The sequence below is a fragment of the Haliotis rufescens genome, unplaced genomic scaffold, assembly GCF_023055435.1.
Source record: "Haliotis rufescens isolate VD_foot unplaced genomic scaffold, xgHalRufe1.0.p SCAF_72, whole genome shotgun sequence".
Lineage (NCBI taxonomy): Eukaryota > Metazoa > Mollusca > Gastropoda > Lepetellida > Haliotidae > Haliotis > Haliotis rufescens.
Window position 1 is genome coordinate 617101 of NW_025964364.1, and position 23769 is coordinate 640869.

Sequence of the window (23769 nt, forward strand, 5' to 3'; positions counted from 1 at the left end):
TGCTGTACAACATAATTGTGAGATACTAGTCCTCCTGGTCCTCCACAGCGTGATTCATCAGCCAAATTAACAGATTCTGTCATTAAATACCAAACCTCTCAGAAACCTGGCAGCCCGTGAAACTGTACTGCCACGTCCATCTGACCATGATGGAAATGCCATAAAAATCAAGAAAAACCAATAAACAGGGACCAGAAACTGGCAAGTCCCATAAACTCTAATTTGTATTCATTGAAAATCATAAAATGTTCAACTGGTTATTTTGGTTGAGCAATCTGGGATGGCAAGCCACACTGGAGAGATGGGATGCTGTTTCTCGGTCTGATGCAGAGTAACCGACCTTTCATGCTTCACAATGGGGAAAGTAAAGTTTTATCAATATTATAGGCAATTTTGTTTTTGACATGTGACATAATTCTCGTTGAAGCATCTCCGAAAATGAATTCATCGGAGCCAGACTGGACATCAGCTGCTCTGTCTAGAGGTCCCAGGGCTTAGCAGAACACTGGGCACGAGGTCCCAGGGCTTAGCGAGATCACTGGGCACGAGGTCCCAGGGCTTAGCAAGATCACTGGGCACGAGGTCACTGGGCACAAGGTCACTGGGCAGGAGATCACTTGGCACGAGGTCACTTGGCACAAGGTCACTGGGCAGGAGATCACTGGGCACGAGGTCACTGGGCACGAGATCACTGGGTACGAGATCACTGGGCACGAGGTCACTGGGCACAAGGTCACTGGGCACAAGGTCACTGGGCACGAGATCACAAGGCACGAGGTCACTGGGCACGAGATCACTGGGCACAAGGTCACTGGGCAGGAGATCACTGGGGACGAGGTCACTTGGCACGAGGTCACTGGGGACGAGATCACAAGGCACGAGGTCACTGGGCACAAGGTCACTGGGCAGGAGATCACTGGGCACGAGGTCACTTGGCACGAGGTCACTGGGCAGGAGATCACTAGGCACGAGGTCACTGGGCACGAGGTCAATGGGCAGGAGATCACTGGGCACGAGGTCATTGGACACGAGGTCACTGGGCAGGAGATCACAAGGCATGAGGTCACTGGGCACCTCCAGAACCCTGAGGGGGCAGGTTCCAAATATTCGCAAGCGAATAAAAGCGACAAAACTCTTTCCATGCCCAACAGCAAAGTCGACTGTATGATTCGACTACAGCATGAGCATGTGTTTATTTGGAAACGTCCTCAACTTGAGTGTCATAAAAGTTTTTGAAAGCTTTACTGAGGCTTTGAATGCCATAGTGCCATCAGGTCATGAGATCACCGAGCATGTACCAGGAGACAGGGTTTGGTTACAGTCTACAGTACCGATATAGAGCCATCTAGTCATGAGATCACCCAGTTACAGTCTACAGAACCGATATAGAGCCATCTAGTCATGAGATCACCCAGCATGTACCAGGAGACAGAGTTTAGTTACAGACTACAGTACAGATATAGAACCATCTGGTCATGAGATCACCGAGCATGTACCAGGAGACAGAGTTTAGTTACAGTCTACAGTACCGATATAGAGCCATCTAGTCATGAGATCACCGAGCATGTACCAGGAGACAGAGTTTAGTTACAGTCTACAGTACCGATATAGAGCCATCTAGTCATGAGATCACCCAGCATGTACCAGGAGACAGGGTTTAGTTACAGTCTACAGTACCGATATAGAGCCATCTAGTCATGAGATCCCCGAGCATGTACCAGGAGAGAACGTTTAGTTACAGTCTACAGTACCTCCAATATATATTCTCACCATCCATCAGCCCCAGCATGCTGTGCACAAAATAATACAACTGGCCATCCCTGACTCCACCCAAGCTGATGTAGTTTTCTCTCATTGTTAGACAGCCATAAGAGTAAGACAGAATTGTTGTGGACACTTCCACACAGACAGCAGGTGCCCCCTTAGATGACTGGCGCTGTGATTGTCACGTCACAGGAGGCCGATCTCCCTCATGCAGCAATTACAGGCTATTATTGATCTGGCTGAAGTAGCCGTGTGTTGAAATTAGGACACATTCTGCCCCTAGTGATTAATCTGCTATTAGTATCAGACACTTTCCCAACGCAAATCTTCATGCAACCATCCAGAAGTGTCACATTTATTCCAATTATGACACGGACACTTTGTTGAGATTTGGATCAAATCTGTGACATTCTTTCTCCTAACCCAATGCCTAAGGGTTGACATAATCGTGCAGGATAGAGCCAATTACTACCTGGATGCAATGGTGGCAGAATGTTACAGAAGTTCTTTGACCCAGGACACATAGGAGCCCAACAAACAGTTTTAGGATTTCTGGCATTTTCTTTTAAACGAAAACCAATCAAATATGTTGGTAAGATTAGTCTATATAAGGTCAACATTTTGTCATGTTTCTCATCTGGCAGAAGAAATATAGGATTTAAACTGTCGCAGTCAGTGTCAAGTAAACAATTAAGTCTATTTGCCCGACAAAAACATCAGCTTGCAGATGGAAGGATGGCCACCATCAATGTCCTGATACATTCACACATTGTACACACCCAAGTACAATGACACACAAACATTGTACACAGACTCACACATTGTACACACACACATTGTACACACACACACACATTGCACACACACACACACACACACACACTGAACACACAAACATTGTACACACACACACACATTGCACACACACACACACACACACACTGAACACACAAACATTGTACACAGACTCACACATTGTACACACACACACACACATTGCACACACACACACACACACATTGCACACACACACACACACACACTGAACACACACAGTGTACACACACACATTGCACACACACATTGCACACACACACACATTATACACACACACACACACACTGAACACACACACAGTGTACACACACACACACTGAACACACACAGTGTACACACCCAAGAACAATGACACACACACACATTGTACACAGACTCACACATTGTACACACTCACACATTGTACACACACACACACACACACACACACTTGCACACACACAGTGTACACACCCAAGAACAATGACACACACACATTGTACAGACTCAAACATTGTACACACAGACTCACACATTGTACACACTCACACATTGTACACCCCCCAAAAATGACACACACATTGTACACAGACTCACACATTGTAAACACACACATTGTACACACTCACACATTGTACTCACACATTGTACACACACTCACACATTGTAAACACATACATTGTACACAGCCAAGTACAATGACACACAAACATTGTACAGACTCACACATTGTACACACTCACTCATTGTACACACACACACACACTGTACACAAACACTGAACACACACACAGTGTACACACCCAAGAACAATGACACACACACACATTGTACACAGACTCAAACATTGTACACACTCACACATTGTACACACTCACACATTGTACACACACACACATTATACACACTCACATTGTACACACTCACACATTATACACTCATACATTGTACACACTCACACATTGTACACACTCACACATTATACACACTCACACATTGTACACACTCATACATTGTACACACACTCACACATTGTACACACTCACACATTGTACACACCCAGGTACCCAGTGTCTGCAGGACTAAAGCAGATATATGATGCTATGTCACAGACGGATGCCCAGCCCAAGCAAGCTAATAATAGTGTTGTCATGAATTGTTGTCATTTCAAAATTTCATTTTCCTCTTTCTTTAAATAGGAAAACCTTTTCACACACCATCGTTACTCATCGGTACTCATTAGCTAAATATGATAATGAGGCTAAGCTTTGCTTGAAGGAACGTCCCGGAATGTTGTTTTTGTAATATGTCAATATTTAGAAAGTTTGAGGTGCAATAGACACATGATAGAGGGAGCACATGACTGTATGACTGTATCCTCTGGCAAATGTCTGTTCAAACACCAGCTACAAACATGGCCACGACCGGCTTGAGAGGAGGATCACGGAGGATGGCACAGAGTAGAATCAATAACAGAAAAGAAACAACACTTTAAATATATTCTGACGTTGTTTTAAATATTTCCACACAAGGACCTGGACTGCAGCATGTCGGAGGCCATCAGAGGAACATGACCAGTGCCTGTGTAGAGTGGTGGCCTGTGTAGAGTGGTGGACTGTGTAGAGTGGTGGACTGTGTAGAGTGGTGGTGGTGGACTGTGTAGAGTGGTGGACTGTGAAGAGTGGTGGACTGTGTAGAGTGGTGGTGGTGGACTGTGTAGAGTGGTGGATTGTGTAGAGTGGTGGCCTGTGTAGAGCGGTGGACTGTGTAGAGTGGTGGACTGTGAAGAGTGGTGGACTGTGTAGAGTGGTGGACTGTGTAGAGTGGTGGACTGTGTAGAGTGGTGGTGGTGGACTGTGTAGAGTGGTGGACTGTGTAGAGTGGTGGTGGACTGTGTAGAGTGGTGGACTGTGTAGAGTGGTGGACTGTGTAGAGTGGTGGCCTGTGTAGAGTGGTGGACTGTGTAGAGTGGTGGACTGTGTAGAGCGGTGGACTGTGTAGAGTGGTGGCCTGTGTAGAGTGGTGGACTGTGTAGAGTGGTGGCCTGTGTAGATTGGTGGACTGTGTAGAGTGGTGGACTGTGTAGAGTGGTGGACTGTGTAGAGTAGTGGACTGTGTAGATTGGTGGTGGTGGACTGTGTAGAGTGGTGGACTGTGTAGATTGGTGGTGGTGGACTGTGTAGAGTGGTGGACTGTGTAGATTGGTGGACTGTGTAGAGTGGTGGTGGTGGACTGTGTAGAGTGGTGGACTGTGTAGATTGGTGGTGGTGGACTGAGTAGAGTGGTGGACTGTGTAGAGTGGTGGACTGTGTAGAGTGGTGGTGGTGGACTGTGTAGAGTGGTGGCCTGTGTAGAGTGGTGGACTGTGTAGAGTGGTGGACTGTGTAGAGCGGTGGACTGTGTAGATTGGTGGTGGTGGACTGTGTAGAGTGGTGGACTGTGTAGAGTGGTGGTGGACTGTGTAGAGTGGTGGACTGTGTAGAGTGGTGGACTGTGTAGAGTGGTGGTGGTGGACTGTGTAGAGTGGTGGACTGTGTAGAGTGGTGGACTGTGTAGAGTGGTGGACTGTGTTTAGTGGTGGACTGTGTAGAGTGGTGGCCTGTGTAGAGTGGTGGACTGTGTAGAGTGGTGGACTGTGTAGAGTGGTGGACTGTGTAGAGTGGTGTAGAGTGGTGGACTGTGTAGAGTGGTGGACTGTGTAGAGTGGTGGACTGTGTAGAGTGGTGGTGGTGGACTGTGTAGAGTGGTGGACTGTGTAGAGTGGTGGACTGTGTAGAGTGGTGGCCTGTGTAGAGTGGTGGACTGTGTAGAGTGGTGGCCTGTGTAGATTGGTGGACTGTGTAGAGTGGTGGACTGTGGGGAGTGGTTGACTGTGTAGAGTGGTGGACTGTGTAGATTGGTGGTGGTGGTCTGTGTAGAGTGGTGGACTGTGTAGATTGGTGGACTGTGTAGAGTGGTGGACTGTGTAGATTGGTGGTGGTGGACTGAGTAGAGCGGTGGACTGTGTAGAGTGGTGGACTGTGTAGAGTTGTGGACTGTGTAGAGTGGTGGACTGTGTAGAGTGGTGGACTGTGTAGAGTGGTGTAGAGTGGTGGACTGTGTAGAGTGGTGGCCTGTGTAGAGGGGTGCACTGTGTAGAGTGGTGGACTGTGTAGAGTGGTGGACTGTGTAGAGTGGTGTAGAGTGGTGGACTGTGTAGATTGGTGGTGGTGGACTGAGTAGAGTGGTGGACTGTGTAGAGTGGTGGACTGTGTAGAGTGGTGGTGGTGGACTGTGTAGAGTGGTGGCCTGTGTAGAGTGGTGGACTGTGTAGAGTGGTGGACTGTGTAGAGTGGTGGACTGTGTAGATTGGTGGACTGTGTAGAGCGGTGGACTGTGTAGATTGGTGGTGGTGGACTGTGTAGAGTGGTGGACTGTGTAGAGTGGTGGTGGACTGTGTAGAGTGGTGGACTGTGTAGAGTGGTGGACTGTGTAGATTGGTGGTGGTGGTCTGTGTAGAGTGGTGGCCTGTGTAGAGTGGTGGACTGTGTAGAGTGGTGGACTGTGTAGAGTGGTGGACTGTGTAGAGTGGTGTAGAGTGGTGGACTGTGTAGAGTGGTGGACTGTGTAGAGTGATGGACTGTGTAGAGTGGTGGTGGTGGACTGTGTAGAGTGGTGGACTGTGTAGAGTGGTGGACTGTGTAGAGTGGTGGCCTGTGTAGAGTGGTGGACTGTGTAGAGTGGTGGCCTGTGTAGATTGGTGGACTGTGTAGAGTGGTGGACTGTGGGGAGTGGTTGACTGTGTAGAGTGGTGGACTGTGTAGATTGGTGGTGGTGGTCTGTGTAGAGTGGTGGACTGTGTAGATTGGTGGACTGTGTAGAGTGGTGGCCTGTGTAGAGTGGTGTAGAGTTGTGGACTGTGTAGAGTGGTGGACTGTGTAGATTGGTGGTGGTGGACTGAGTAGAGCGGTGGACTGTGTAGAGTGGTGGACTGTGTAGAGTGGTGGACTGTGTAGAGTGGTGGACTGTGTAGAGTGGTGGACTGTGTAGAGTGGTGTAGAGTGGTGGACTGTGTAGAGTGGTGGCCTGTGTAGAGTGGTGCACTGTGTAGAGTGGTGGACTGTGTAGAGTGGTGGACTGTGTAGAGTGGTGGAGAGTGGTGGACTGTGTAGAGTGGTGGACTGTGTAGAGTGGTGGACTGTGTAGATTGGTGGTGGTGGACTGTGTAGAGTGGTGGACTGTGTAGATTGGTGGTGGTGGACTGAGTAGAGTGGTGAACTGTGTAGAGCGGTGGACTGTGTAGAGTGGTGGACTGTGTAGAGTGGTGGACTGTGTAGAGTGGTGGACTGTGTAGAGTGGTGGACTATGTAGAGTGGTGGTCTGTGTAGAGTGGTGTAGAGTGGTGGCCTGTGTAGAGTGGTGGACTGTGTAGAGTGGTGGACTGTGTAGAGTGGTGGACTGTGTAGAGCGGTGTAGAGTGGTGGACTGTGTAGAGTGGTGGACTGTGTAGAGTGGTGGCCTGTGTAGATTGGTGGACTGTGTAGAGTGGTGGACTGTGTAGAGTGGTGGCCTGTGTAGAGTGGTGGACTGTGTAGAGTGGTGGACTGTGTAGAGCGGTGGACTGTGTAGAGTGGTGGCCTGTGTAGAGTGGTGGACTGTGTAGAGTGGTGGCCTGTGTAGATTGGTGGACTGTGTAGAGTGGTGGACTGTGTAGAGTGGTGGACTGTGTAGAGTGGTGGACTGTGTAGATTGGTGGTGGTGGACTGTGTAGAGTGGTGGACTGTGTAGATTGGTGGTGGTGGACTGTGTAGAGTGGTGGACTGTGTAGATTGGTGGACTGTGTAGAGTGGTGGTGGTGGACTGTGTAGAGTGGTGGACTGTGTAGATTGGTGGTGGTGAACTGAGTAGAGTGGTGGACTGTGTAGAGTGGTGGACTGTGTAGAGTGGTGGCCTGTGTAGAGTGGTGGACTGTGTAGAGTGGTGGACTGTGTAGAGTGGTGGACTGTGTAGATTGGTGGACTGTGTAGAGCGGTGGACTGTGTAGATTGGTGGTGGTGGACTGTGTAGAGTGGTGGACTGTGTAGAGTGGTGGTGGACTGTGTAGAGTGGTGGACTGTGTAGAGTGGTGGACTGTGTAGAGTGGTGGTGGTGGACTGTGTAGAGCGGTGGACTGTGTAGAGTGGTGGACTGTGTAGAGTGGTGGACTGTGTTTAGTGGTGGACTGTGTAGAGTGGTGGCCTGTGTAGAGTGGTGGACTGTGTAGAGTGGTGGACTGTGTAGAGTGGTGGACTGTGTAGAGTGGTGTAGAGTGGTGGACTGTGTAGAGTGGTGGACTGTGTAGAGTGGTGGACTGTGTAGAGTGGTGGTGGTGGACTGTGTAGAGTGGTGGACTGTGTAGAGTGGTGGACTGTGTAGAGTGGTGGCCTGTGTAGAGTGGTGGACTGTGTAGAGTGGTGGCCTGTGTAGATTGGTGGACTGTGTAGAGTGGTGGACTGTGGGGAGTGGTTGACTGTGTAGAGTGGTGGACTGTGTAGATTGGTGGTGGTTGTCTGTGTAGAGTGGTGGACTGTGTAGATTGGTGGACTGTGTAGAGTGGTGGACTGTGTAGATTGGTGGTGGTGGACTGAGTAGAGCGGTGGACTGTGTAGAGTGGTGGACTGTGTAGAGTTGTGGACTGTGTAGAGTGGTGGACTGTGTAGAGTGGTGGACTGTGTAGAGTGGTGTAGAGTGGTGGACTGTGTAGAGTGGTGGCCTGTGTAGAGGGGTGCACTGTGTAGAGTGGTGGACTGTGTAGAGTGGTGGACTGTGTAGAGTGGTGTAGAGTGGTGGACTGTGTAGATTGGTGGTGGTGGACTGAGTAGAGTGGTGGACTGTGTAGAGTGGTGGACTGTGTAGAGTGGTGGTGGTGGACTGTGTAGAGTGGTGGCCTGTGTAGAGTGGTGGACTGTGTAGAGTGGTGGACTGTGTAGATTGGTGGACTGTGTAGAGCGGTGGACTGTGTAGATTGGTGGTGGTGGACTGTGTAGAGTGGTGGACTGTGTAGAGTGGTGGTGGACTGTGTAGAGTGGTGGACTGTGTAGAGTGGTGGACTGTGTAGATTGGTGGTGGTGGTCTGTGTAGAGTGGTGGCCTGTGTAGAGTGGTGGACTGTGTAGAGTGGTGGACTGTGTAGAGTGGTGGACTGTGTAGAGTGGTGTAGAGTGGTGGACTGTGTAGAGTGGTGGACTGTGTAGAGTGATGGACTGTGTAGAGTGGTGGTGGTGGACTGTGTAGAGTGGTGGACTGTGTAGAGTGGTGGACTGTGTAGAGTGGTGGCCTGTGTAGAGTGGTGGACTGTGTAGAGTGGTGGCCTGTGTAGATTGGTGGACTGTGTAGAGTGGTGGACTGTGGGGAGTGGTTGACTGTGTAGAGTGGTGGACTGTGTAGATTGGTGGTGGTGGTCTGTGTAGAGTGGTGGACTGTGTAGATTGGTGGACTGTGTAGAGTGGTGGCCTGTGTAGAGTGGTGTAGAGTTGTGGACTGTGTAGAGTGGTGGACTGTGTAGATTGGTGGTGGTGGACTGAGTAGAGCGGTGGACTGTGTAGAGTGGTGGACTGTGTAGAGTGGTGGACTGTGTAGAGTGGTGGACTGTGTAGAGTGGTGGACTGTGTAGAGTGGTGTAGAGTGGTGGACTGTGTAGAGTGGTGGCCTGTGTAGAGTGGTGCACTGTGTAGAGTGGTGGACTGTGTAGAGTGGTGGACTGTGTAGAGTGGTGGAGAGTGGTGGACTGTGTAGAGTGGTGGACTGTGTAGAGTGGTGGACTGTGTAGATTGGTGGTGGTGGACTGTGTAGAGTGGTGGACTGTGTAGATTGGTGGTGGTGGACTGAGTAGAGTGGTGAACTGTGTAGAGCGGTGGACTGTGTAGAGTGGTGGACTGTGTAGAGTGGTGGACTGTGTAGAGTGGTGGACTGTGTAGAGTGGTGGACTATGTAGAGTGGTGGTCTGTGTAGAGTGGTGTAGAGTGGTGGCCTGTGTAGAGTGGTGGACTGTGTAGAGTGGTGGACTGTGTAGAGTGGTGGACTGTGTAGAGCGGTGTAGAGTGGTGGACTGTGTAGAGTGGTGGACTGTGTAGAGTGGTGGCCTGTGTAGATTGGTGGACTGTGTAGAGTGGTGGACTGTGTAGAGTGGTGGCCTGTGTAGAGTGGTGGACTGTGTAGAGTGGTGGACTGTGTAGAGCGGTGGACTGTGTAGAGTGGTGGCCTGTGTAGAGTGGTGGACTGTGTAGAGTGGTGGCCTGTGTAGATTGGTGGACTGTGTAGAGTGGTGGACTGTGTAGAGTGGTGGACTGTGTAGAGTGGTGGACTGTGTAGATTGGTGGTGGTGGACTGTGTAGAGTGGTGGACTGTGTAGATTGGTGGTGGTGGACTGTGTAGAGTGGTGGACTGTGTAGATTGGTGGACTGTGTAGAGTGGTGGTGGTGGACTGTGTAGAGTGGTGGACTGTGTAGATTGGTGGTGGTGAACTGAGTAGAGTGGTGGACTGTGTAGAGTGGTGGACTGTGTAGAGTGGTGGTGGTGGACTGTGTAGAGTGGTGGCCTGTGTAGAGTGGTGGACTGTGTAGAGTGGTGGACTGTGTAGAGTGGTGGACTGTGTAGATTGGTGGACTGTGTAGAGCGGTGGACTGTGTAGATTGGTGGTGGTGGACTGTGTAGAGTGGTGGACTGTGTAGAGTGGTGGTGGACTGTGTAGAGTGGTGGACTGTGTAGAGTGGTGGACTGTGTAGAGTGGTGGTGGTGGACTGTGTAGAGTGGTGGACTGTGTAGAGTGGTGGACTGTGTAGAGTGGTGGACTGTGTTTAGTGGTGGACTGTGTAGAGTGGTGGCCTGTGTAGAGTGGTGGACTGTGTAGAGTGGTGGACTGTGTAGAGTGGTGGACTGTGTAGAGTGGTGTAGAGTGGTGGACTGTGTAGAGTGGTGGACTGTGTAGAGTGGTGGACTGTGTAGAGTGGTGGTGGTGGACTGTGTAGAGTGGTGGACTGTGTAGAGTGGTGGACTGTGTAGAGTGGTGGCCTGTGTAGAGTGGTGGACTGTGTAGAGTGGTGGCCTGTGTAGATTGGTGGACTGTGTAGAGTGGTGGACTGTGGGGAGTGGTTGACTGTGTAGAGTGGTGGACTGTGTAGATTGGTGGTGGTGGTCTGTGTAGAGTGGTGGACTGTGTAGATTGGTGGACTGTGTAGAGTGGTGGACTGTGTAGATTGGTGGTGGTGGACTGAGTAGAGCGGTGGACTGTGTAGAGTGGTGGACTGTGTAGAGTTGTGGACTGTGTAGAGTGGTGGACTGTGTAGAGTGGTGGACTGTGTAGAGTGGTGTAGAGTGGTGGACTGTGTAGAGTGGTGGCCTGTGTAGAGTGGTGCACTGTGTAGAGTGGTGGACTGTGTAGAGTGGTGGACTGTGTAGAGTGGTGTAGAGTGGTGGACTGTGTAGATTGGTGGTGGTGGACTGAGTAGAGTGGTGGACTGTGTAGAGTGGTGGACTGTGTAGAGTGGTGGTGGTGGACTGTGTAGAGTGGTGGCCTGTGTAGAGTGGTGGACTGTGTAGAGTGGTGGACTGTGTAGAGTGGTGGACTGTGTAGATTGGTGGACTGTGTAGAGCGGTGGACTGTGTAGATTGGTGGTGGTGGACTGTGTAGAGTGGTGGACTGTGTAGAGTGGTGGTGGACTGTGTAGAGTGGTGGACTGTGTAGAGTGGTGGTGGTGGACTGTGTAGAGTGGTGGACTGTGTAGAGTGGTGGACTGTGTTTAGTGGTGGACTGTGTAGAGTGGTGGCCTGTGTAGAGTGGTGGACTGTGTAGAGTGGTGGACTGTGTAGAGTGGTGGACTGTGTAGAGTGGTGTAGAGTGGTGGACTGTGTAGAGTGGTGGACTGTGTAGAGTGATGGACTGTGTAGAGTGGTGGTGGTGGACTGTGTAGAGTGGTGGACTGTGTAGAGTGGTGGACTGTGTAGAGTGGTGGCCTGTGTAGAGTGGTGGACTGTGTAGAGTGGTGGCCTGTGTAGATTGGTGGACTGTGTAGAGTGGTGGACTGTGGGGAGTGGTTGACTGTGTAGAGTGGTGGACTGTGTAGATTGGTGGTGGTGGTCTGTGTAGAGTGGTGGACTGTGTAGATTGGTTGACTGTGTAGAGTGGTGGCCTGTGTAGAGTGGTGTAGAGTAGTGGACTGTGTAGAGTGGTGTAGAGTGGTGGACTGTGTAGAGTGGTGGACTGTGTAGATTGGTGGTGGTGGACTGAGTAGAGCGGTGGACTGTGTAGAGTGGTGGACTGTGTAGAGTGGTGGACTGTGTAGAGTGGTGGACTGTGTAGAGTGGTGGACTGTGTAGAGTGGTGTAGAGTGGTGGACTGTGTAGAGTGGTGGCCTGTGTAGAGTGGTGCACTGTGTAGAGTGGTGGACTGTGTAGAGTGGTGGACTGTGTAGAGTGGTGGAGAGTGGTGGACTGTGTAGAGTGGTGGACTGTGTAGAGTGGTGGACTGTGTAGATTGGTGGTGGTGGACTGTGTAGAGTGGTGGACTGTGTAGATTGGTGGTGGTGGACTGAGTAGAGTGGTGAACTGTGTAGAGCGGTGGACTGTGTAGAGTGGTGGACTGTGTAGAGTGGTGGACTGTGTAGAGTGGTGGACTGTGTAGAGTGGTGGACTATGTAGAGTGGTGGTCTGTGTAGAGTGGTGTAGAGTGGTGGACTGTGTAGAGTGGTGGACTGTGTAGAGTGGTGGACTGTGTAGAGTGGTGGACTGTGTAGAGTGGTGGACTGTGTAGAGCGGTGTAGAGTGGTGGACTGTGTAGAGTGGTGGACTGTGTAGATTGGTGGTGGTGGACTGTGTAGAGTGGTGGACTGTGTAGAGCGGTGGTGGTGGACTGTGTAGAGTGGTGGACTGTGTAGAGTGGTGGACTGTGTAGAGTGGTGGACTGTGTAGAGCGGTGGACTGTGTAGAGCGGTGGACTGTGTAGAGTGGTGGACTGTGTAGAGTGGTGGTGGTGGACTGTGTAGAGTGGTGGACTGTGAAGAGTGGTGGACTGTGTAGAGTGGTGGTGGACTGTGTAGAGTGGTGGACTGTGTAGAGTGGTGGACTGTGTAGAGTGGTGGCCTGTGTAGAGTGGTGGACTGTGTAGAGTGGCTGACTGTGTAGAGTGGTGGACTCTGTAGAGTGGTGGACTGTGTAGAGCGGTGGACTGTGTAGAGTGGTGGCCTGTGTAGAGTGGTGGACTGTGTAGAGTGGTGGCCTGTGTAGAGCGGTGGTGGTGGACTGTGTAGAGTGGTGGACTGTGTAGAGCGGTGGACTGTGTAGAGTGGTGGACTGTGGTGGACTGTGTAGAGTGGTGGACTGTATTAGTGGTGGCCTGTGTAGAGTGTTGGAATGTGTAGAGTGTTGGACTGTGTAGAGTGGTGGACTGTGTAGAGGGGTGGACTGTGTAGAGTGGTGGACTGTGTAGAGTGGTGGACTGTGTAGAGCGGTGGACTGTGTAGAGTGGTGGACTGTGTAGAGTGGTGGACTGTGTAGAGTAGTGGACTGTGTAGAGTGGTGGACTGTGTAGAGCGGTGGTGGTGGACTGTGTAGAGTGGTGGACTGTGTAGAGTGGTGGTGGTGGACTGTGTAGAGTGGTGGACTGTGTAGAGTGGTGGACTGTGTAGAGTGGTGGTGGTGGACTGTGTAGAGTGGTGGACTGTGTAGAGTGGTGGAGGTGGACTGTGTAGAGTGGTGGTGGTGGACTGTGTAGAGTGGTGGCCTGTGTAGAGTGGTGGCCTGTGTAGAGTGGTGGCCTGTGTAGAGTGGTGGTGGTGGACTGTGTAGAGTGGTGGACTGTGTAGAGTGGTGGACTGTGTAGAGTGGTGGACTGTGTAGAGTGGTGGTGGTGGACTGTGTAGAGTGGTGGACTGTGTAGAGTGGTGGCCAGTGTAGAGTGGTGGCCTGTGTAGAGTGGTGGACTGTGTAGAGTGGTGGACTGTGTAGAGTGGTGGCCTGTGTAGAGTGGTGGCCTGTGTAGAGTGGTGGCCTGTGTAGAGTGGTGGACTGTGTAGAGTGGTGGCCTGTGTAGAGTGGTGGTGGTGGACTGTGTAGAGTGGTGGCCTGTGTAGAGTGGTGGCCTGTGTAGAGTGGTGGCCTGTGTAGAGTGGTGGACTGTGTAGAGTGGTGGCCTGTGTAGAGTGGTGGTGGTGGACTGTGTAGAGTGGTGGCCTGTGTAGAGTGGTGGCCTGTGTAGAGTGGTGGCCTGTGTAGAGTGGTGGACTGTGTAGAGTGGTGGACTGTGTAGAGTGGTGGACTGTGCTGGGTCTTGGTGTTCAGGAAGGATCTTATTCAACAAGAAATATTTCTCCCACCATATAACCTATACATAACCTATACATAACCTATATATAATCAAACATATCAAATAACAATGACAATTATCACTCAAGTCAGGGGAGTATGGACTAAAATGTGCAACATCTGAATCCACTGACCACACAAACCCTGTAACCCCTGAAAGCAACTTGTTGGGGAGCTTGAGAACAAGTTTAGCTTCTTCCTACTTTGGAAAAGGTGTTATCATCTGAAGGGAGTGCTATGTCAGCGGGTGTGACCCTTGAAGACCTGTGCCATAAAAGGCGACTATGGAGTCGTAGGAGTTGACAAACAGGATCAGGTGGCCAGGCTCGCTGACTTGGTTGATGTATGTCATCGAATTCCAATAATGTGGATCGATGTTCATGATGTGAATCACTGGATTGTCTGGTCCAGACTCGATTATTTACAGACTGCTGTCATATAGCTGTAATATTGCTATTACTGTGTTAAACAACAAACAAACATATCAAAGTGTGTACTATACCAAAGGGTGTATTATGTCAAAGAGTGTTCAATCTCATTAAAATCAAATCTTAGTTCTCCCTATCGCTAAACAAAGTTGGGGTCACGTCAGAACGACCTTCCATCTGACCAATCAGAGCGTCGCTTACCAGATCATGAAAGTGACTGTCGGAATGTGATTTCTAATCATGCATCCTTGAAAACATTAACATGGGGTATTCAGAACGATAGTTACAGGTTTAAAGACTGAATCGATACAATCTAGGCCATCTATTAGCAATTCCAGAATGTTCTTTTGTACAGGTTTCAAATTTGTAATCGAGAATTTGTCCAAATATGTTGCGTGTTGAAATTAGTGCCGTTAAGCACGAGAAAGCTGCCTTCTGATTGGTCATTCCATTGGTCGGTCTGTTGTGACCCTTAATGGGATGTCCTCAGATCTTTGTTTAGCGGCAGCGAGAGCTTAGATCTGATTTTAATGAGATTGTTGTACAAAAGGCCACCGGCTCATATACAAGAAAGTTATGCATGTAGATACAATCACATGGGATATAAGAGTGTTTGAAATGAAAGAAATTGCCAGGTTATCATCAGGACCCACTGAAGCTGCCGTCCCTGACTAAACGCCCTCATTTAAAAAACTGCACAAATGACAACTGTGACAAATACGTAGACACATAAATTTACTGCAGGCCATAAAGACCCCTACAAATTTGAAACTACGGTCTCAACACGAGATTATACTGGGACAGGCCTACAATTTGCATAAATTTAAAGAAAGTCAACGCCCTGGCCTGTTTGTAAACCCCACTTGACCATACTTTCTTTATAAAAAGTAATAATACAAAAACAGATAAATTTACATACTCACTTCTTACAGTACAGAGTATAGTATAGACAATGTACATACTCACTTCTAACAGTACAGAGTATAGTATAGACAATGTACATACTCACTTCTTACAGTACGGAGAACGTGGTATAGACAATGTACATACAGAGAACGTGGTATAGACAATGTACATACGGAGAACGTGGTATAGACAATGTACATACTCACTTCTAACAGTACAGAGAACGTGGTATAGACAATGTACATACAGAGAACGTGGTATAGACAATGTACATACGGAGCACGTGGTATAGACAATGTACATACGGAGAACGTGGTATAGACAATGTACATACTCACTTCTAACAGTACGGAGAACGTGGTATAGACAATGTACATACTAACTTCTAACAGTACGGAGAACGTGGTATAGACAATGTACATACGGAGAACGTGGTATAGACAATGTACATACTCACTTCTAACAGTACGGAGAACGTGGTATAGACAATGTACATACGGAGAACGTGGTATAGACAATGTACATACGGAGAACGTGGTATAGACAATGTACATACAGAGAACGTGGTATAGACAATGTACATACGGAGCACGTGGTATAGACAATGTACATACGGAGAACGTGGTATAGACAATGTACATACTCACTTCTAACAGTACGGAGAACGTGGTATAGACAATGTACATACGGAGAACGTGGTATAGACAATGTACATACTCACTTCTAACAGTACAGAGAACGTGGTATAGACAATGTACATACAGAGAACGTGGTATAGACAATGTACATACGGAGCACGTGGTATAGACAATGTACATACGGAGAACGTGGTATAGACAATGTACATACAGAGAACGTGGTATAGACAATGTACATACAGAGAACGTGGTATAGACAATGTACATACGGAGCACGTGGTATAGACAATGTACATACAGAGAACGTGGTATAGACAATGTACATACGGAGCACGTGGTATAGACAATGTACATACGGAGAACGTGGTATAGACAATGTACATACTCACTTCTAACAGTACGGAGAACGTGGTATAGACAATGTACATACAGAGAACGTGGTATAGACAATGTACATACTCACTTCTAACAGTACGGAGAACGTGGTATAGACAATGTACATACTAACTTCTAACAGTACGGAGAACGTGGTATAGACAATGTACATACGGAGAACGTGGTATAGACAATGTACATACTCACTTCTAACAGTACGGAGAACGTGGTATAGACAATGTACATACGGAGAACGTGGTATAGACAATGTACATACGGAGAACGTGGTATAGACAATGTACATACAGAGAACGTGGTATAGACAATGTACATACGGAGCACGTGGTATAGACAATGTACATACGGAGAACGTGGTATAGACAATGTACATACTCACTTCTAACAGTACGGAGAACGTGGTATAGACAATGTACATACGGAGAACGTGGTATAGACAATGTACATACTCACTTCTAACAGTACAGAGAACGTGGTATAGACAATGTACATACAGAGAACGTGGTATAGACAATGTACATACGGAGCACGTGGTATAGACAATGTACATACGGAGAACGTGGTATAGACAATGTACATACTCACTTCTAACAGTACGGAGAACGTGGTATAGACAATGTACATACTAACTTCTAACAGTACGGAGAACGTGGTATAGACAATGTACATACGGAGAACGTGGTATAGACAATGTACATACTAACTTCTAACAGTACGGAGAATGTGGTATATACAATGTACATACGGAGAACGTGGTATAGACAATGTACATACTCACTTCTAACAGTACGGAGAACGTGGTATAGACAATGTACATACTAACTTCTAACAGTACGGAGAACGTGGTATAGACAATGTACATACGGAGAACGTGGTATAGACAATGTACATACTCACTTCTAACAGTACAGAGAACGTGGTATAGACAATGTACATACAGAGAACGTGGTATAGACAATGTAGATACTCACTTCTAACAGTACGGAGAACGTGGTATAGACAATGTACATACGGAGAACGTGGTATAGACAATGTACATACTCACTTCTAACAGTACGGAGAACGTGGTATAGACAATGTACATACAGAGAACGTGGTATAGACAATGTACATACGGAGAACGTGGTATAGTCAATGTACATACGGAGAACGTGGTATAGACAATGTACATACAGAGAACGTAGTATGGACAATGTACATACGGAGAACGTGGTATAGACAATGTACATACGGAGAACGTGGTATAGACAATGTACATACGGAGCACGTGGTATAGACAATGTACATACTCACTTCTAACAGTACGGAGAACGTGGTATAGACAATGTACATACGGAGAACGTGGTATAGACAATGTACATACTCACTTCTAACAGTATAGAGAACGTGGTATAGACAATGTACATACAGAGAACGTGGTATAGACAATGTACATACGGAGCACGTGGTATAGACAATGTACATACGGAGAACGTGGTATAGACAATGTACATACTCACTTCTAACAGTACGGAGAACGTGCTATAGACAATGTACATACTCACTTCTAACAGTACAGAGAACGTGGTATAGACAATGTACATACAGAGAACGTGGTATAGACAATGTACATACTCACTTCTAACAGTACGGAGAACGTGGTATAGACAATGTACATACGGAGAACGTGGTATAGACAATGTACATACTCACTTCTAACAGTATAGAGAACGTGGTATAGACAATGTACATACAGAGAACGTGGTATAGACAATGTACATACGGAGCACGTGGTATAGACAATGTACATACGGAGAACGTGGTATAGACAATGTACATACTCACTTCTAACAGTACGGAGAACGTGCTATAGACAATGTACATACTAACTTCTAACAGTACAGAGAACGTGGTATAGACAATGTACATACGGAGAACGTGGTATAGTCAATGTACATACGGAGAACGTGGTATAGACAATGTACATACGGAGAACGTGGTATAGACAATGTACATACTCACTTCTAACAGTACGGAGAACGTGGTATAGACAATGTACATACTCACTTCTAACAGTACGGAGAACGTGGTATAGACAATGTACATACGGAGAACGTGGTATAGACAATGTACATACTCACTTCTAACAGTACAGAGAACGTGGTATAGACAATGTACATACAGAGAACGTGGTATAGACAATGTACATACGGAGCACGTGGTATAGACAATGTACATACGGAGAACGTGGTATAGACAATGTACATACGGAGCACGTGGTATAGTCAATGTACATACGGAGAACGTGGTATAGACAATGTACATACTCACTTCTAACAGTACGGAGAACGTGGTATAGACAATGTACATACTCACTTCTAACAGTACGGAGAACGTGGTATAGACAATGTACATACGGAGAACGTGGTATAGACAATGTACATACTAACTTCTAACAGTACGGAGAACGTGGTATAGACAATGTACATACGGAGAACGTGGTATAGACAATGTACATACTCACTTCTAACAGTACAGAGAACGTGGTATAGACAATGTACATACGGAGAACGTGGTATAGACAATGTACATACTCACTTCTAACAGTACAGAGAACGTGGTATAGAGAATGTACATACAGAGAACGTGGTATAGACAATGTACATACTCACTTCTAACAGTACGGAGAACGTGGTATAGACAATGTACATACAGAGAACGTGGTATAGACAATGTACATACAGAGAACGTGGTATAGACAATGTACATACTCACTTCTAACAGTACAGAGAACGTGGTATAGACAATGTACATACAGAGAACGTGGTATAGACAATGTACATACGGAGAACGTGGTATAGACAATGTACATACTCACATCTAACAGTACAGAGAACGTGGTATAGACAATGTACATACAGAGAACGTGGTATAGACAATGTACATACTCACTTCTAACAGTACAGAGAACGTGGTATAGACAATGTACATACGGAGAACGTGGTATAGACAATGTACATACTCACTTCTAACAGTATAGAGAACGTGGTATAGACAATGTACATACGGAGAACGTGGTATAGACAATGTACATACAGAGAACGTGGTATAGACAATGTACATACGGAGAACGTGGTATAGACAATGTACATACTCACATCTAACAGTACAGAGAACGTGGTATAGACAATGTACATACAGAGAACGTGGTATAGACAATGTACATACTCACTTCTAACAGTACGGAGAACGTGGTATAGACAATGTACATACTCACTTCTAATTGTACGGAGAACATGGTATAGACAATGTACATACGGAGAACGTGGTATATCGAAGCCAAGACTCCCAAACCAGAGCAACAACATAACCATATGCAATCCGAGGTAATTATTCTAAATGTTGGGTACAATTAGCAAACACTGCCACATAATTGGCCTAATGAGACTAAATACTCGTCCATTAGAAACATGAAGAGCTCTGTTATTGTTGAACAGCTGACTGATGAGACAATGCATGTTTTCATCGACTAAAATGTATATCAATCAATCTTCAATTAAATCAATCTTCAATTTTTCATGTCAACTATTATGTAGGATTCCGCCAAGACGCTATCTCATACAACAATGATAACGTTAGCAGATGCCAAGTCACTTTACCATGTTTACAATCATTGCAGATAGGATTTTTTGGAAACACATGTCAGTGAATTATTAGAACAAACACTAAAGTTACAATATCATTGTTTCAGAAACAAGGTTTATCACAATGTTCCCACTCACTTTTGTCAAGTCCCAAGCAGGAATTCAACTCAAGTTACTTAGCCAGGAGCGAGGCCGTGTGTACACCTGACGCAGGAACGAGGAAGCAGCTTTACTTTCTGTTTGCCATGTGACAGCCCTACTGGGCCACAATACCAGCCGTTAATGCAAACATACGCTAAAAACAATTCCACCAACTTGCAGAACATGGAAATATTTAGAATCCTTTTAAAGCAAGCTTGACTCAATGCGGGCCAAATCTGGGACACATTTAACTTGGCCTGGGCTTTGATTGTGGCCAATATCTAAAAGTCATGTGCTAGGTAGAAATGTTATGCATTATGAGGAAATGGGAAAGAGGTTGAGAGGTTGGTGAAGTTCATGACACAGCTTGTCGTGTGGTGAGGATTGATGTCTGGGCCATGTGTAGAGTGGAACTAGTACTGTGGCCCACCTGGTCGTCCCAGGGTCTGAGTCGTGCCTGTCTGCATCTACCACAGGCAGGAATTGACCAGGAATGTCTGCCAGTCAGGAACCGTTCCTTGTGCTGGCATCGGTCGACATACACTTCTAACAGAGTATCCCAATGCATCTACCATGGATCAAGATGTAGGAATAGTCCGGTCCCAAAATACAAAATAGTTCTGACCTGAAATGTGGTTTTCAGTGTGAGGGGTTGAGTATTGAGCAAGAACAGCCGACAACTATATTTGATTTCCAATCAAAATGTCTTGAACAAATTTGGTCTCTTCAGAGCTTTTGGCCAACTAGTCCTAATAATGATAACATATAGCAAAACCCTTAAAATGGGCAAATGTCTACTCGTCAGTATGATTCGTTAACTTTAAGTAAGTTGGGCAAGGACTTTTGGACTAGTGCTGATTTCCAACTTTGCTCTGGTGGACGAAGTTTTGAAAAGACTTGATGTTAATAATTATAAAATAAAAGATGGCTACCTGGTGGCCTGATTGAAATTCTAATTTTGATTCCTTGAACTAACCTGACACCCTCAAAGTAAATTAAATCCACACAAAATTTCAGCTGAATCTACCATACGATTTTGGCGAAGAAGCTGAATGATTGCAAAGTTGCAAAAGAAAAATTTACATGGCCTTCTCACGTGTCCAGCAGGTGAGCTAAATATAATTCTGAGGCTTCAGAAATGGACTGATCAATGAAAAGGACGGAGCGACCTTTCTAAGTAGTGAGTGAGTGAGTGAGTGAGCATGGTTTTACGCCACTTTGGGCAATATTCCAGCAATATCACGGCTGCCTCTCTAAGTGACTGTTATGTACGCTAGAGCTGAGTATCTTCATACATTTATTTATTGTTGTCTCAAAACCTTTAACAAGAAAACCACAAGAAAAAAACAGTTTTAAATCAAGGGAAGATTATTAAATGTAACAGTTTGTCCGTACCTGCTCAGCTACTACATCGTGTGTTCTGCCTAGCTTATAGATTGCACTATGCTACTTCTGCTATTATGGTGAGTTCCTATCCTATACATAGAGTATTGCCATCTCACAAACTGACGACTTAAGTACTGTGCGTAGATATCGTAGGTATCCGTGAATCGTGACAGCCCTAAGGTACACCCAGTCTGAAGCCGAATTGTCTTGGCACACCTACATTTCCCTATTTGAGCTGTATTTCCCAAAATGCATAACCTGTATATATCACGAAATCCATAGAACATAGTATAATTATGTTATTCATGTTACTTGTCAGTATTTACATAAAGTTTATAAACACGGAACTGCACTCTTAAATGATGAGTGATATTTATAGTTCAATGAAACATAATGTCTCAATGTTAAACAACTGTTGGCAACATTTGAAACATGTACCACACTTTCTTGCATATGATTGTACATCTGCCTTTATATTAGCGTAAGTGCAGTACATGTTAATAAAATCAAGCATGTATTATGGGCCTTTGGCCTTTATACTGTAATAAAGAATCTGAATCTGAGTATTAGGGATAAGCATGTGTAGATCGAATTTGGGGAATATTGGTTTTTGTCACTTTGCAGACGACAAATTGATAATAGCATTTCTTATTCATTTTGATTAATAAAAAATTTGAGTGTGATACCCGAGATACAAAAAAACTGTAATTTGCATAACTACAGTGATGCCCGTGATCACGTGCTATTAACACGATGGCGATAACTGTTACAGTAAGTCCACAGGATAGTTCTATTTCCACTGTTTTTATTCCCTATCGTAGCGTTATAACAGAAATCAATTGAATCTTATTCCACAGACAGAAATAAGACCACAGATCAAAGTTTCACTAAAATTAAAGTTATTGGTACATTCAACTTGAATATGTCAGAAAAAACATGACAAAAATGGCAATAACTGGTCAGTGACCAGTACATGATGTTGGTAAGAATTGTTGGACTAAAATGTCAGGAATAAACACAACCAATAAACACTACCAATAAACACAACCAGTGAAGTGTCAGGAAATCCATGCTTGGTGGATCAGATAACTTCCATGAACGTGAAACTAATATTTTATAATAACAAATTGGTACAAGAAGCTCGTCTGCAAGATATTATAGAATATTAGTTATATATCCTGTGGAAAACTATATTAGTAACTTTGTGTCTATCATATTCAATCAATCAAACATTCATGGTCATTGTATAAAACATTTCTACGGCTCTCGTCACCATACAACACATCAGATATACTTGTCGTAACTACCAAGAACACAATCACTGTGACTGCCAAGAAAACATTGTTTCAATGTTTACCCTAAACACCATTGTTAGCTGTTCTGTCATGTTTGGCGACGATTCTATCACGTCAAAAGAACCACACACAAGAAAAAGTCACATGTAACTGTGGGTGTTGGATGTAGACTTATGGTGTATTGTATTAAACCACGGATCTCGATGGGACCGTGATTATACTGATCACAATAGCACAGCTTCCCTCACGAGGCAACACTCCGCGGGGAGAGTCTTACTGACTGACAGCGCGTGCCATGTCTCTTTCTCATCGCTTTCCAGGGGATGCTAAATCAGAAAATTATCCAGAGCATTCAAGTAGTCGCTATTACGAAGACCAACACGGAATCCAACTCACCTTTCATTGAATCCCTCAGTCATAACACTTTGTTCAGTAACTCGCGTTTCCTTCTAATGTTCGTGAACCTCTCCCACTGTCAACACCATCCACGCGCTGACCCCGGTGAAGGTCAAGGTCGCGTTAGGAATCGACCGGTGCGGCTGTATCTTTGAGACGAATACTTTGGTTTTTATCGCACTGAGCCCGAAACATTGAGAAGCGGGAGTGTGTAGTTTTTGATCATATTCATATAACTTGTTAAATCATCACAATAATCATACTTTTACACTTAAGACACTGGCTATAACTATTTACAAACTGAACAATTTGGAAGAATTATTTTTGCATGGCAAATGGAATTTCACGCTCGTGTCTTCTAATATCAATTATGTCAACACTAGTCGATAAAAGTTTGAACGAGTCAGCAAATGTCGGAGTTACTCACTCGTGTTTTTATTTGATATTTTAAGACACTAAGGTGAGAGACTATGTCTGGAGCGACAGATTTTATTGCTGTTTCAATGCAATGTGAAGATAAAATTGACAGATAAATAGTTTTTTTTAAGTTAACAACTCCAGATCACATTGGATTGGTGTTTTTCATGAATGTACTTGCAGCAGGCTGGGGATGTTTTCTCCAGCAACCCATGCTTGTCGTACAGGAGGCGACTAACTGGTTCGGGTGG

The 23769-nt window shown here is 46.1% G+C and overlaps 1 protein-coding gene across 7 annotated transcripts in view; it reads right to left on the reverse strand.

Annotated features, from left to right (window-relative positions):
- Positions 1 to 23216, reverse strand: part of LOC124125386 — an 85769-nt gene extending 62553 nt beyond the window's left edge. For 5 of the 7 annotated variants that reach the window (XR_007219228.1, XR_007219227.1, XR_007219225.1 and 2 more), the window contains exon 1: positions 23102 to 23216. The gene's annotated coding sequence lies outside the window, so the exon portion shown is untranslated. Of the gene's footprint in view, positions 1 to 19516; positions 19583 to 20021; positions 20123 to 23101 lie in introns of those variants that run through there. The other 2 variants (XM_048388494.1, XM_048388495.1) reach the window with 2 other exon arrangements.
- Between the last annotated feature and the right edge of the window lie 553 nt (positions 23217 to 23769).